The 17,695-nt window shown below is 36.7% G+C and overlaps 1 protein-coding gene across 2 annotated transcripts in view; it reads left to right on the forward strand.

The window, feature by feature from the left end:
* LOC125229653 (serum response factor homolog) overlaps positions 1–17,695 on the forward strand; it is a 359,536-nt gene that overhangs the window by 169,332 nt on the left and 172,509 nt on the right. The gene's annotated exons all lie outside the window — the stretch shown is intronic.

A 17,695-nucleotide genomic window follows, 5' to 3' on the forward strand; every position in this document is an offset into this window, starting at 1 on the left:
CGTAGTGCTTAACAAGTAAACATGCATTATTTACTGGCATTAAGTAGTAGTAGTAGTAGTACAACACTTTATTGTACCAAAAAATAATACAACACACAAGAAAAAGAGCTTATTACTAGTACATAGGCGAACTTAAGGCGAGCTCAGCTACTATAGTCCTAAATTTTGAAAGAGCAGCCTCAAAAACCATTTTCTTTACGTGGAGTAATGTCCATAAATTTTGAAAAATAGCAAACCCTCCACGCCTCAAAACGATGAACCATGAATGCATTCAATCTCCACGCACAAAATTAGTCAACTACAAGGTGGTCATCCTCGAGATTTGTGATCATTTCTGCCTAGAAAACCGCAGCTAAAAGCCCCTGTGCCCTCACACGCGCCCAAGAGCGCTCAGCCAGAAGGCCCTTTCCATCGGGTGAACTCCCCAATGAGAGGACACCCTGTGTGGAACTTCCCAAAAGGACAAGACCCTTCATTCTTTTTTGGGAGGTTTCCTGTCCGTAGCACCCCAGCCTCACTCAAACACGCAAAATTAGTCACAAGAATTTTGATCAAGCTAGTTAAAAACATTTCACTTTTTTTACTCAAACACGGAATTTTTAAGCTAGTTACTTGGATGAAGTGCAGTAATTTTATCATCAAATTATTTACTTCCTAAACACACTGTTACGCCTCCCAAATTAAAAAAATGTCAAAAACTCACTCACCACCTTATGCGCGCTGCGCGCCGCCCACGCGCGCGTTTAATACCGGCTCTAATGTGACGTTATTTATTATTGCAGTGCGGCGGCCCTTATCCGGCCGCTTTGTACTTTGTACAAATAAATATCAACTCGAATTAGTTAATATGAACGCTCTACGGCTCAATTGTTGCCACCGATCATAATTCTAGACCAACGGGTAGTCTTTTATGGAATTGGATTTGAGAGTTGCGAATACTTTATAATACGCGGGAATCGACCAATTTTTTCTCAAGGGAGTTTTGAAAGAGACAAATAGATTTTTTCAATGATGACCAGGCTGCCGTAGCCGAAAGACATTTCTCAACAATTTGGTGCAGACGCGAAACGGGAAAGTTGTATTTTAACGAAACGCCGCGAAGGTAGTCTGGCCCCTCACTCGCGCCAAACGCAAAAAATGCGTTTAATATCACTGAGTAGTTCCACAGGTAGTAAATCATCTACGACTGATTCACCTACTTTTATCAATTTTAAAGCGTGAGCGTTTGACCATTCAAGGTCAACGCACCCACATAGTATCTTTTTACCAACAATATTAAATGACAAAACACGTGTTTCGAGCTTGAGGGGAAAAGGAATATATTATTATATGTCCGAAGCCCGCTGTAATAATTAATTAGGATTAATAACAGTAAAATAAGCCAGAATTGATCATCTGCCTATATAGAAAAGACATGTATGAATTCCTTTATTTCTACCATGCTGCACCGAAATTGCTGGAAAAGTTATGTGAGTGATGACGTCTGCATTTCTGCAACCTTAATAAGATGGAGGCATTCGTAAACAGAAATAGGAATTCCTTTCTAAAGTAAGTCCATGATAAATTAGCAACGATTTTGTTAGCCCCGCCTGAGAAAGGGTTAAGCAAGCGTCATAATTGCATCGTAGTTTGACGTTTAGATTAAATTTTTTTAGAAGTTCAGTTTTTGTTTAGAAAAAAAAAATTGAACTAGCGTGGCTGTCAACACCGCTGCCAGGTTCTTTGCTTGGTATGACTCTAGCTGTACAAAGATGATATTCTTGACAGTATATCGAATCCCAATCATTTTCAAATACATTATTTGAAATTAAAAAGCGAAAATACATTATTTGAAATTAAAAAGTGTACCAGAGTTAAACACGAATTAACAATTTACGATTCGCAAAAATAACAGTGCCTTTGATTTATAACAAAAACAGTAATTTAAAGTTGGGACCTTTTTGCGACTCCCACACCCTCCTACGCCCCACTTGTTCTTTAACAAGTAAAAAACCAGTCTTGTGTTCCAATTTCCAAAACACTAAGGATACAATATTTTTGGAAATAATGTTACTTACGCCATTTTTGGCTTTGACGGATTAAGGCTTTAAAAATGGCTTCGCTTTGATCATCAGTTATATTGTTTTGAGTTTTATCTAATAAGTTTTTGATTAAACATGAAATAAAATCATATACAAAGAAAGACGCCTCCAAGTGTCCCGAGCTGGAATCGAACCAGCGTCCTCCGTTTACCGAATACCTAAACCGCTCGGCCATCGGGTCACGAAGGCAAGGGTCGACAATTCTAAGTATATGACATTTCCGAAGGCTCGTGGCGCCCTCTAACTATCCCTGAGGTAGAACACACACTCACTTTTCACTCACTTCACTTTTCCACTTTTTCTTTGTATATGACATTTATTTCATGTTTATGAAGTATAATAATGTAGTAGTGTGACTACTTACTTAAAAAAAAACTAAATCAAAATCGTTTCATCCGTTCGAGAGCTACGATGCCACAGACAGACACACACACAGACAGACAGACAAACAGACAGACAGACATACACACAGACAGACACGTCAAACTTATAACACCCCTTCGTTTTTGCGTCGGGGGTTAAAAATACAAATTAAAATATTTTCTATGAAAATAATTTAATTTGTTCTTGAAGTTTTTGATTAAATAACACGACTTGTGCCAAAGGACTGATACTTAAAATAATTTGTACCTAATTTGAAGAAAAATGTTACATGTAAAGAGAGTTTGGAGATGAATCAGTTCTTTGTTTTCAAATATATATATACCGCGTGGAATCGGACGACGATCCTTTCGGGAAATGGGAGATAGTGTAGCATTAGGACAACATTTTTCCCCTAGAAACTATACAATTTACTTTAACTATTTTCAAGTTATAGCCTTTCAAACATTTTTGTAAAAATGTACTAGGTGCAAACCCTAAACAGGTGACAGGGTCAATGACCTTACTTGTAAACAATCGTTAGATGACAGAACATTTACTGGTGTTAATTTGATGCCGTACCATTTTGGATCTGTTTCCGACACCGATAACAAATGTCGCAGGATTTTCAGGGACCGTTCTCTTTGTGGATTTATCAGATGAAAGCTTATTACATACATATTTTTAATAATATCAACACAAAAATTGTTCAAGTTTCATTAGATATGACAACCACTGACTACTAATCATAAACATGAAGGCATAAACAATTAAGGAAGATATCGCGACCTTTTTTATCATAAAAAAAGTTATGTTTATCTTACTTAGACTGATATAATGTAATAATTGGTATAACCGCTTTTCACATCATTGTTTTTAAAGCCGGGCGTTTTTTCATGCATGAAAAAATGTACGCCCACATTTTTTCATGCATGACCTAGTTCTTAACTATTATTTGGTTCGCAAAATTAATAGGTTACATTTTCAACGACCAGCAAAACTCTTTACGTGGTCGAAAATTGATAAGATGTTTGACGCTTGAAATGATAGGTATTGTCATTTCATCTAATGTCATAATTATTCAACTAAAATTGCCTATGTTAAAACATCGTGATTATTGAAATTTGCTCTACGTAAAACTGCAATGGAACATTTGTTAGTCGTATACCTCGAAATCAAAAAGTCCTTGTAGCTTTTCACCTATTCGCGTTTTGCCGCGATAGCGTATTTTGTTGTAGCGTTTAATATCGATGGTATATTTTGTTACTCGCATATATTTTCAATAGATTTTTACAACAGTAGCAGATTTTAATGTAGCGTTTATCACTAATAGCCTATTCAGTTAGCCGCAAATATTTTTAGTCGCATTTTACCTGGGTCGCATACTATTGTATTAATGGTTTTAAAAAAAGGCTATATCACTGGGATATAATACGTGGTCAAGTGGACATATATCAACATCAACATTTGCATTATAATATAATATTTTATTAGTAATATCAGTGATAAGCACAACGAGGTTATATAACCAGGAGAAATCCTACAAATGCGAAATGCATTTGCAAAACAAAACTATAGAACTAAAGTGCTAAAAAAAAAGGAAATATCAAAATATCTAATAACGCATTACAAACAAATATCTATTGAGGTGAAAAGCGACTACAGTGAAAAAAGGCAGGATAATAAATATACTATGAATTTTATACACCATTGTAATTGGCGACCAAAAATCATACTACAAGAAAAAACCGGCCAAGAGCGTGTCGGGCCACGCTCAGTGTAGGGTTCCGTAGTTTTTCATATTTTTCTCAAAAACTACTGAACCTATCAAGTTCAAAACAATTTTCCTAGAAAGTCTTTATAAAGTTCTACTTTTGTGATTTTTTTCATATTTTTTAAACATATGGTTCAAAAGTTAGAGGGGGGGGGGACGCACTTTTTTTTCCTTTAGGAGCGATTATTTCCGAAAATATTAATATTATCAAAAAACGATCTTAGTAAACCCTTATTCATTTTTAAATACCTATCCAACAATATATCACACGTTGGGGTTGGAATGACAAAAAATATCAGGCCCCACTTTACATGTAGGGGGGGTACCCTAATAAAACATTTTTTTTCATTTTTTATTTTTGCACTTTGTTGGCGTGATTGATATACATATTATTACCAAATTTCAGCTTTCTAGTGCTAACGGTTACTGAGATTATCCGCGGACGGACGGACGGACGGACGGACAGACAGACATGGCGAAACTATAAGGGTTCCTAGTTGACTACGGAACCCTAAAAATATTGTTCAGAAATTTTGAGATCGCGGCGAAACGCGAATAGGTGAAAAGCTACAAGGATTTTTTGATTTCGAGGTATACGACTAACAAATGCAATGGAACTGTAATGTGACTGATTATTAACAAAAGTAACAAACCAAATCCACTCTCGCATCAGGTGGGGCATAGAAAAATTTTTAGGTGCTTCTGATATAGTCACTTAGATTACAAACTTATCCCAATGTGGAGCCATCACGAAAAAGCACAAAATGACCAACGAATCAACCCGCGGGCCCTGCAGCTAGACTTGATGAAAAAATACTGCGGTATTATCGCCGGAGTCCAGGGAAACATTAATTACATACAATATTAAATATCATGTGCTACAACGTCACGGAACATCATGCATTTACCTACGAAGATGGAAGAACATTTGAACACCGTAGGATGTTAACGTGAAAATAGTGTTAAAAATGGTTAAAAGTATGTAATAAAGATTGATAATCATATTTTTGCCATTATTTCATTTAAGTATTTGACATGCGTCATTCATACATCAGTGTATTAATGTCAACGCTCGGAAAGAATGCAAACAATGTCCGAGATTTCCCGATTGCGATCCCTTAATCTAACAATATGGTATGTGCATGTAGGGTTATCACTGGGCCAAAAGTTGGCAATCAATATCATTCCAACCTTCACTAATCTACTTACTTATATAACGCTATATTCGAGAAGGAACATGGTTTTCCACCCTGTATATATATATATTATATATATATATATATATATATATATATATATATATATAAACTTTCAGCTTGCAGCTTTTCCGCATTTGATTCAAACGACCGTGATAGCATCGAAATGAATTATTTAAAAGCTACAAGCATACAGCGGTGATACATCAGAACAATCATAAGGCGATAGTATCAGACACGATGTTAACTGCACGCCTGTCGCCTCTCCGTATTGTACTGTCATAATAATTATGTATCGCGAGCGTTAAAGAGTTCAGTTGCGGCCGTGTGCGCGGCGCGTGCGTCGCGAAAAGTAGAATGTTGGAGCTAATTTATAGGGGGCTAGCTTTTCCCGCGACTCTGCTTGTAACCTTATATGTAGAAATGGCAATTATTAACGATATTTTTTGTTTCTATTACTCTCTTCCTTCTAGTAACTAAATATTTTAGCATCGTGTCGAGTCCCCGGGCAAGAGCTTTTTGTAAAGTTTCAAGAAAAGAGCTTACTCCCATCCAAAGGCCAACGAAGCACTTCCAACTATTGTTTTTGGTGTTGCGGATACATATCCGGGCAGCGGTAATCGCGTACTGTCGGGCGATCTACTGTCCGGTTGGCCTCATAATATACTAATATCTGGGCAACCGAGCTTCGCTCGGTTCTGTTTCGTATCCTTGACATGTGTCGCCATCTAGTTCAAAAATGAATAGTACCTACATCGAGCGAAAGAATTCTCAGCCTTAACAACACAACTACTCCACACGAGATGGCGCGCATTTCGCCACAAAAACTCAAATAGTGTATTTTCTATTCGTTTTAGCCTTGACCTGTGTCGCCATCTAGTGTTTGCAATAAATAGTACTTACATCGACCGAAAGAATTCTGTCTTAACAGTACAACTACTGCACACGAGATGGCGCGCGAAGAAAAACGCATGAAAACTCGAAAATTCGCGTTTTCCGGGACCTAAGGATAAGTTAGACCGATTTTTCACCCCCAAAAACCCCCACATAACAAATTTCTGCGAAATCGTTAGAGCGGTTTCCGAGATCGTCAGTGTAAATAAATATATATATAAATAAATAAATAAATAAATATACAAGAATTGCTCGTTTAAAAGTATAAGATTTTATAAAAACTATTGGAGAAGCAATCTTTTGGATGCGTTAATTCACTCTTGTTGACGCTAGCTGTAATGTTTAGGCAGATTTTTGCTTTCTAATTAGGTGTTTTTGAAAGATTTCAGACATTCGGTGCATAATTTTCTGCAGACTTATTTATACCAAGATACCGACTTGGATCCACTTATTACATTATTTCTTCCTAAAATTAAAGCGAGGTAATGACTAATCTAATGCAGATTTATCTTTTTAAGGGTGTAACTCAATATCGTTTTAAGAAGCAGATTTATTAGGTGACTCATGTGAACCTGTCTGTTCTTGTTCGTGAGTATTTGGAAATTGGTTGAAAATATATAATCTAAAATTAGCGAGGTGATCATTATTAGGTACCTTCTATTATTCTAGTCGAAAATTAGATGGTCACACCTGTGCTCTTTTTTTCGACATACCTAGTATTTTTCTTAATTGAAGGTATCCATGGATATACAGAGTGTATCCATAAACACCAAATTTTGCTATTCTAGCGAAACAATTTTTTGCCATAAAGGCAGGCGGTTATCATCACTCATACCGCCTTTCTGTTGATAAAATCAAACCTTCAAGCGGAATCTTTTCGCAAAATTTATTTATTTTATACGACCTTGACGACTTCCTAAATAACTGGCCGGAAGTAACGGAGAATCTGGAATTATGGAGAGCCAGGGAGAGGCCTTTGCCCAACAGTGGGACACTCCAATAGGCTAAGAAAAAAAAAAAGTTTAGTAGCTTTACTCAGCTGATAGGTGGTAAATATTATTATATAACTTTAGTGAGTGATTTTCCAAAAACGTAGAATCGGAAAATCATATTGAATCAGCTCTAGAACTGTGATCGTTACCTACGTCTCAAATTTACCTACGTTTACAAAACTGTGGACACAACCTAATATCAGCGAGACACAAACACGCAAGTTTGCGTAGAAAAAATCAAAAACTACAAAGAATAAGACAATAGTAAAGTTTAAACCCAAGCGCCGGTGACTAATCTTAACATCGCTGACCAGACATTTGAATATACCCTTTAGGTCATTGACTGAGTGTTTAATTTTGTGTAAAGATAAGACGGGAAATGAGGAAGAGGATGTCAAATATTGGCTGAGACAGTGTGTACTAACGGAGCAAATAGGGCGAGACAAGCGAATTGAGGGCCGAAACGTTTAAGTTTTCAATCTAGAGTTGTTACCTCTATGATTTTATTGAAGTGAAAAGATGATACAACTAGGGAACAAATCAAATTATTTTGTTGGCGCTTTGTTTTTGTGGGCGGCCGGGTGGTCTAGTGGTAAAGACGTTAGCCGCGTAAGCTGAAGACCCGGGTTCGTTTCCCGGCTCGGCCACCAGTGGGCCTTGCCGTTTTTTCTTTCGTGTTTCTCTATTTTAATTTATAAAAAGATGATCTTAATCTAAATAGTTTCAAGTCTGAAAGTTAACTTAACTAGGCAGCTACGGAAGTAGACATGAAAGAATTTAAATTCTGAACAAAAAAGCCTGGGATAAAATCTAGCTTGATCCAGTCTGAATTCGTGTTGATGTGGTCGAGATGAAAGAATTACGAATCAACAGATATTGTACCTAGTCACTTTTTAACCCCCGACGCAAAAACGACGGGGTGATAAGTTTGACGTGTCTGTCTGTCTGTCTGTGTGTGTGTCTGTCTGTGGCATCTTAGCTCCCGAACGGATGAACCGATTTAGATTTAGTTTTTTTTGTCTAAAAGCTGAGTTAGTTGGGAGTGTTCGGTCTACTATGTCGCGGTCGGGGGTTTTTTCAAAATGTTAATTCAGTGCAATTTCCATTTATCCTATTTCTAACAAACCATACCAGGTATGCGCATACCTATGTAATCCAACATACAAACTTATTGAACGCATCGCATGTGTAGGAAGAATATTTTGCACTCCCTTATTGTATATACCTGATTCTCCAAGGTCTGTCATATGAAAACCTATGTCGAAGAATTTTTCCAACAGTAATTATCTATCCACAGACATACAATTACAAAAATCTTTGACCGTGTTATAGCTAAATGAATGATGGGTGCTTTGTCTCGGGAAATTTGCACTTCCATTTTATTGTCGTCCGATAGGATCGCACCGCTCGCCATAGTCTCCATCGACAGGGCGCTTATCCACACACCTTGCAACCTAAATGGTCGCGCACCGTGCGGTTTCAGAGGAATTTTCTCCCACGAACGCTCCGGCTGTGGAATGAGCTCCCTGAGCTCTCGAGGTATTCCCGATGAACTACAGTATGGGGTTCTTCAAAAAAGGAGTGTATAAGTTTCTAATGGGTCGGCAAAGCGCATGTGACACCCCTTGAGTTGCAGGCGTCCATAGGTTATGGTGACCGCTTTCCATAAGGCGGGCCGTATACCTGTTTGCCACCGACGTGGTATAAGAAAAAAAAGGAAACCCTATATAACCTATTCCAACAGTAGTTTACCTATCCACAGCCATACAGTTACACAAACCTTTGACCCTGTTATAGCTAAATAAAGAATGCACCTCACATAGCTGCACCTCGAGGGAAAGCAAGCGCTATCGCCGCATCGCGATGGCATCGCAAAGGCGCCGCGCGGCGACTCGCACGACAATTAGGTTGTCCTAACAATCTGTGGATCAGAGGGTGAATACTGTATTGTTTATCTAAAGCCGCGGCAGATTTAAGTAGTCTGTGCTTGATAGTCTGCGTGATTAATTTTATTTATAAAAAAAAAACAAATATACAACGGGTACCTACTGCCTAGGTCACCTCAGTGAAGATAGTTTTAAAGGCGCCACTAGCGCAGTCGACTCGCGCGACAATTAGGTTGTCCTAACAATCTGGGGATCAGGGGTGAATACTGTATTGTTTATCTAATGCCTCGGCAGATTTAAGTAGTCTGTGCTTGATAGTCTGCGTGATTAATTTTATTTATTTAAAAAAAAAAATCAAATATATAACGGGTACCTACACCTACTGCCTAGGTCACCTCACTGAAGATAGTTGTAAAGGCGCCAGTAGCGCAGTCGACTCGCACGACAATTAAGTTGTACTAACAATCTGTGGATCAGAGGGTGAATACTGTATTGTTGATCTAATGCCGCTGTTGATATAAATATTTGATATTTACTTGTGTGTGTTTAAACATTTCAATTCCAGAACCACCTTTCTTTATCGTACGCATACATAATCGTACGTAAAGGGTCCACCTCATTTTTTTGTAACATAGGTATTCTTACGCGATTCATACTCAGAATCGCGAGTTTTTTCAAATTTGATAGGAGAAAAAAAAACGTACCAAAATTTTCATACATATTTCAAACCTTCTATTCCGTTACCTCCATACAAAATGTAGGTATGAAATAATGGTAACGGAATGGAAAAAAAACCTTGGGACACTTTTTTTCTCCTATTGGGATTGAAAGAGCTCGGCGATTTTAAGTGGACACCACATAGAAATTTTCAAATCCAAAAAAAAACTCAGAAAAAAAAAAATGGCCCAAAGGCGCCACGGACTCGCACGACAGATTTAAGAAGTCTGTCAGTCTTAAGAAGATAGGCTGTCATTATAAAAAAAATACTATAGATACCTAGGAATCATCTCACTAAAAAGCAGTAAAGGCCACAGCGAACTCTCACGACAATTAGGTTGTCTTATAAACACAAACAATCAAATACTCCCGTTTCTTTAACAATATTTCAGATTCGGTCGCAAAACGCGGTGCATAGCGGGACTCTGACGGCGAAATTTACCTGAATCTAGCACTCCATCCATCAAATTACCCGTTTAAAGTCTTGAATATCCCACACATTCACGAAGACTCAAAAACCAAACCTTCATTCATGTCGCAGTCGGTTAAAAAGAAGCGCCACAAATTGCCCAAATGCCACTGTCACTGACATTAAAGTTAACAATGATTAAAACCGATGATTATTTATAAAGGTTCGAGAGAAACGATTAAACGTAATCAGTCCATCCTTACATACCGTGAACTTTCGTACTTGCGTAAGACCACCTACGGAATCTCTCCAGAAAACCACACCCTTACAGTGAAACACATAAAGTTGAATATGGGATATAATCTGTCTTAATTTAATGTGAGAACCTTAAAATTAATGTACGTTTAATTCGCTAATTTCGGGGCAAGTGAGGGAAATTAAAATCAAATTATTACTGACCTGTGCGGAGAGTTCAACATTCCTGTGCTTCCTGAGATTTCATTACGACGACGACCGGTCTGGCTCAGTCGGTAGTGACCCTGCCTGCTAAGCCGCGGTCCTGGGTTCGAATCCCGGTAAGGGCATTCATTTTTGTGATGAGCACAGATATTTGTTCCTGAGTCAGAGATGTTTTCTATGTATGTTTCTATCTATTTAAGTATGTATATCGTCGATTAGCACCCATAGTACAAGCTTTGGGCTAAGTAGATCTGTGTAAGATGTCCCCAAGAGTCGGTAAAGAATTTGAACCTGTTGGATATCATATCACTAAGATATCCTTATAGTTAACTAAAACGGGAACAAACTCACAAACGTATCAATACTAATATTTTAAATGGGAAAGTGTGTGTGTCTGTTTGTTTGTCCGTCTTTCACGGAAAAACGGAGCGACGAATTGACGTGATTTTTAAAGTGGAGATAGTTGAAGGGATGGAGAGTGACATAGGCTATTTTCTGTCTCTTTCTAACGCGAACGAAGCCGCGGGCAAAAGCTAGTTGAATATTGAAGAAAAGTCAAGAAGTGAAGTGACAACAAATGTCAGTAAAACAGAAATATTGTCTACCGATCGAGGTTGCGTTCATATTCAAACAGAACCATCGTAAAATTCGCTTGATTTTTGATAAATTCGGAGCTTACAATTTTTACGACTATGATACGGCACCTTTTAATTGGTAAGACAAAATTACATGTTAGAAACATTTTTGTAGTTTAAAAATGTAATTTCAATAATAAAGCTGTTCTCAGTTTATGATTTCATTAGTTATCTATATGTTGGTGCTTATGGAAAAAACATTCCTGTTCGCTTGTGTAAAAATAATGTTTCAAAAAGTGATTTAAGGAGTATTGCAATTTTTTTTAACATCTTATTTATCACATCACCTAATTTAACATCTTAAAGTTCGAATCCGTGGGAATTCTAGTGAAATGTTCCATTTGATTCAAATCGGCTAATTTTAACAGTTGCCTAATAAATAGCTCGTCCTTATCATGGCTTTATCCGATCAAATCCATCGACTAAAAATCCTAATTACAGACTCGGCTATTGATTCAAACTCGTTGGACGTTCGAATCGGCCAATAAAGCAACAGTGGCGACATCTGCATAAATCTAGCCTTTATAATTATTCAAAAACGGCCATTAAGGGCATATAAATCGGCCGTTAATAGTGTGGAAGTGGCACACAATGCCACTGTGTATTGTGCATGATGGCTAAGGGAGCTGCGCGGTACAAGAATTAAGGAATCGCAGTGATATTAAATACGGTGTTTCAGTATTTTAAGCAGAAAGCTAACCTGTTTTTTTTAGAACTAAATAACAGTTGTAATTTGGCCTCTCTACGGTTGGTGTAAAATAGTGTCATATCATTAGATAATCAATTTTCTATTAAATTTTAAACAGAGAGAGAGGAGAATTGAAATATTTAAATAATTTCACTAACACACTACTGTTTATATCCTCTTTTATAAACCTGAGCCGTAGAACCTTACAAACCCAGGCCAAATTCTATCTTTTTCAATGATGAACTGGTTATTAAATGTATGTTGAATTTGATAAAGATAATGTTAATATTTTCTGTCTTAATCTATAATTTTTGTGTTTTTGTTATATATAATTAACCCTTCAAGCATATTTTAGGCTAGGTGACAGATAAATCTGTAAGTGCACTTATAGTTTTACTTTAACTCAATCTTTATAAATGTTACGAAGCGCATACCATTTATTTTAAAAAAGTACCGTGTGGTGACGGGTTAAGAATTTCATCACCCCCTTTCATCCCGTGGGTGTCGTAGAAGGCGACTGTGGGATATGGGTTAAATTGTGGCGTAGGCGAGAGGCTGGCAACCTGTCACTGCAATGTCACAGTTTCGTTTTCTTTCAACACCTTATATTTGCCAAGAGTGGCACTGAAACTTGAGTAGTTTCATGTGCTCTGCCTACCCCTTCATGGGATACAGGCGTGATTGTATGTATGTATGTATGTATGTTATTTCAAATACATAAAAGCATAAAGGATAAACACATAACAGTAAGAAAAAAACCACATCACAAATTAACTAGATTTAGATATAAAACGCCTTTTCCTCAATTCTTGTACCTCTTAGCACACGGCTGCAGCTTCATCGTAAATAGAGCGGTGTCACGCGCGTACAACGAACAAGCCACCCCGGGAGTCAGAACTAGCTGTTCCAATCTATGCTATAACCAAACGCGAACCCAAACCACTCTCAACTCAATATTATCTCGAAACTAGTAAGGTTGAGTTTCGATTGGTGGAGAAATGGAGATGTTACTTTTTAGAATCGAATTTGTAATGGACTCAATATTATCGTATAAAGTATTATGATAATAATGAAAACTGAGATTTAATAGGCTACATTAAGGTCTGCTTTAGTTTTGTAGCGGTTTGTATGGACAATAATTAAATTTGCGATAGCGATATGAGTCATTTCGTGTAAGAAATGGGATGCTTATGAAAAGCTAGGTATTGTAGCATTGTTTGTATTAATGTGAGAGATGATGTTAATGCAATGTTTTTGTAAATTAAGATGCTACATCTGCATTTAATTCTAGAAACAACTTGGGTGATTCTTAACTCTACCTGAGATATGAAAGAAACGAAACACATAAAACATAACCCTTCATTATAGCTTTTGGTGACATAAATGCTTAGTTTTATTTTTTCAAGATTAATAACCGAATACGAATTTATTTTTTTGCTAATAATAAATGTCTGATGAAGTAATAAATGAAGTTCCCTTTCACGAAAGCCAGTAGGGGCTATAATGGACTTTGGGCACATTCGATAAAACGAAAATTCTACAAAGATAACCAACAAAATAAATCGATTTATTTTTATTTTAGAAAAAAATACATTGGCAAAAAAGATGTTTCCTTCTTATTACATAAATTAGTCCATTAAAAAACATGAAACTTAAGTATATTTTTATACTAAGTAGTTAGTTATACCTAGTTTGTAGGCTAAAGGTAAAACTTTTTTTTAAAGGACCTTTATAAAAATCACATATCGGCCCTGTCAGTCTGCTTTTCAGGACCCCAAATCACATTACTGTTAAGATTACTTATTAAGAAAAGCTTCCGCCAACGCTGTGTCTGATGTTGGTTTACTCAAAATGTGTATAAAGGTGAGGTGAAACTTGCGACGCAAGATTTTTATTGAAGTATAATTAAATTAAAATTACCCGCCTAATAGCTTATTTTATTAGATTTTAAGTAGACTGCAGAACCACCCGCCAAACGCTATGTTTCTATTAAGTTTATCTCTTAATGCACATGCGACAGTTTGCATCGGAATGCAATTATAATCATAATACACGGTAACGACCGGCGGTCCTTTGTGGCTTGTGTTTCATACATTTTTGAGTCTTTGATGTTATATGATCATCGTCGTGGGTGATATTTGTCTATCGGCAGTTTTTTGTGCACTCGTCACAATTGTTTGTTCCTCATTTCAGCGTCTTTAATTTAGAGATCTATTATACACCCTGTTTTATTGAATTCCGTTAACTTTAAGGGAAGATTTTTTAGTTCAGATACAATCAATTTTGTCTAAGAAACTAGCCTCTGTAACTCTTACGGTTATCGAATTATTAAAAAAAATATTTAATTACTAAACACGTGTTTTTTTGTTTTTTGACATGTGCCGTCAAACACTTGACAATGACTTTGATGTTATGATTAAGGTCCTCTCACACTAACTAATCTATTTATTCTGTATGGAAACGAAGAAAAAAAAACACGATGTAGTTATATCATTAGACGACCGGTCTGGCGCAGTGGGTAGTGACCCTGCCTGCTACGCCGCGGTCCTGGGTTCGAATCCCGGTAAGGGCATTTATTTGTGTGATGAGCACAGATATTTGTTCCTGAGTCATGGATGTTTTCTATGTATATAAAAGTATTTATATATTATATATATATATCGTTGTCTGAGTAGGTACCCACAACACAAGCCTTCTTGAGCTTACCGTGGGCCTCAGTCAATCTGTGTAAGAATGTCCTTTAATATTTACTTATTTACTTATCATTCAATATCGTTTTGTACCAATAAGTAGGGCAAGCTTTTTGTAATTTGTGATTAGGTAAATCTGTTTAAGATTATCAATTCCATCAGTGCCAGAGCACATATGATGAGTGGTGTCATTTTGCAACCGCAAACCAAACCCAATGTAACAGATTTTACTGTTTTACCCCCTTATTCATAAACGTTCACTAAAGTTATCAGGCCAATTCAATTCAATTCAATTCATTTTTTTCAAGGACCAACTGAGATCATTGTTGTTAGTACGCAATTACATAATAATTAAATATATGGTTAGTATTCTACAAAACTAAATTTTCTATCAATGTCATTACAAAATTAGAATATGATAACTTTAGTGAACGTTTATGAATAAGGGGGTTAGTATGTAAGTTTCATATTCTATGTTTTATTGGTTGCAATAAATGCCTTTTCTTTCTTTCAATTTATTTAAGTTGTCCTTTTACTTACCAAAACATCCAAACGTCTTCTTTGGCATAACAAAAATAATATAGACCAATTTGGAATAAGTAATTTGACATCATCTCCGTAACCTTATTTTAGAGTTCCGTACCAGTTCTACATGTGACTTCTATTTTTTCTGAGGTCTTCAGTAAGAAAGTGCTTGCAGATTTTTCCACATTTCTGAAACAAATACATCATAACCTTTAACATAAAAATGTGACAGTTACATTATTCCTACAACTATTTTGTGTCGCACTATTACTACCTACCTACTTACTACCATAACAATTCATACTAAACTCAATGCAATACTTGGCTCTATGTATTTCAATATAAAATTATTGCTTTCCTCCAATACAATAAATACTAAGCCTTCGTTTTCCGGACCCATATTTTACTTAACGCCCCAACAATGAGTACGACCATTGACCACTCTATAGGGTCACCGCACAGAGTAGCGCGTGATACAGTTACTGGCTACACTGTTGCATAAAACCATCCTATCTTCAACCTGCTCCTACACAAAAAGTAACTTCATCCTCTTGTAGAGAGTTGAAAATTCAACGGTCGTAGGCTAGATTTGCGCGTAGATGAAATGAGAATTTCTCAAAGAGAACGAAGGTTCACTATAGAAGGTACCAGGGTAACATAGGTCCTACTGTAGCAACTGGTCGGTTAAAGGAGATCTCCCCAGGCGGCGCAGGGTCACATAGATAGTATCGGATGACCGAGGGCCGGAGGCATCGTTTAATTGCCGAGGTCCGATTCGCGGGTGGGCGGTAAATGGCAGCGGTAGCTATGGGTGGCGAGTGGAATATGGCCGTGTGGCCATGTTGCCATTAGTTATGGACGATATTTGTGCTATTTTTTATGAGCTTTTGTTTAACCCTTATACAGTATGATTGAATAGTATTGAACATCTCTCTCCCACTTGAGGTTCAAAGCGCAACTAAAATGTTTGTTGAAGTTTAAGGGTGGATGATGAATTTTAACAAGTACTTTTTATGAATATCAATGGTACTTTCAGGATGTATGTTATACACCAATCTCAATCAAAATACTGCTTATATTTTTCCGTAGAAAATAAATATTGGGGGACACCTTAGATCAATACTATCAATAGTCGAGTAAAAAAGGGAGGCCTAGAATTTAAAATTCATTGAAATTCTTTTGACAAGTCAACTGATGAAAAATGCAATTCGAAATCGTGGAGTGTTTGGGCATTACGCTACGTACACTGGTATGTGAATCCACAGGATTGCCAGCAAATTGTCACCAATATAGTTAACTTTTACTACAGCCGGCAAAGTGTCTAAACTAACCCGATTCCCATCTTCATTTGATAGCTTCCGCAATTCCTACTATTCCCTCGCTTGTGTCTCGTATTCTAAAAACCGAGTTATATCAAAGAGAAACTTAAACTCTACGACATAAGCTAGTTTATTGTAATATATTTGGAACAAAGATACGAGGATGCCAAGTAAAGGGCGATTTTGCTTTATTATTTGAGTTGATCGAGGTCGGAAGGTCGTTCGATTGAAGGAAGGTTAATGTCTCCATAAACTTTTTTTATTGTGAGAGGGATTTTTATTAGTTCCATTTTAATTACAGAAATGGAACAGCAATGAAAATATTATGGCTAATAGTAACTTGAAGCTACACTTTGAGGTTAGTTATTCAAAACGAAGTATTTTAAAATTATTGACGCAGTAAAAACGATTTTTTTGATACCTACCTATCACCATTTGCTATTACCTTGTTCTAGTCAAAAATCCAGAAGAAAGCAAAAGTAATATTTTTTCGTATTTTTGGACCAGATCTTATTATATTTTTACCAACCCTTAGGTTTGTATACCTAACTAAATGTTTCGCACAATTAAACAAGTATCCTTTATCTAACTCCGACCGGACATACCAAAACCGCCAACATCTCAAACGCTTCAATTCGCCACCACAAACTGGCCGATTTACTTTTTTCTTCAAAAAACAATAAAATTCTCACCTTCGATTTTCAAAACCGTCGAAGCTAACGAGCTATTGAATCCGATAAAGATGTATACCACCACAACGTTATTTTTGCAGGCGGCAAAATGCGGAACTTTAAATTCACAGTACTGTGTTCGTTAGGTTCAGTGATTTTAGCGCGACTGTGGACTGAAGATGTAAGTTTGTAGTTTTATAAAAAAAGTGAGTTTAGCCCATTGAGACCACAATAGGCCATTTGGCGTTATTATTGGCCGCTTCAGCTATTTCAGCCTAATTGGGCCATCTGATATTAAATTTTATGAAACGCAATGAACATGACGATTCAAAGTTTTAAGGGTGGTTTTTAGGCCCTAAAATTACTGTCGCAAATTGCAATCGAAGATTCGCACGAAGA

Source organism: Leguminivora glycinivorella, chromosome 9 (assembly GCF_023078275.1).
Source record: "Leguminivora glycinivorella isolate SPB_JAAS2020 chromosome 9, LegGlyc_1.1, whole genome shotgun sequence".
NCBI classification, from domain to species: Eukaryota; Metazoa; Arthropoda; class Insecta; order Lepidoptera; family Tortricidae; genus Leguminivora; species Leguminivora glycinivorella.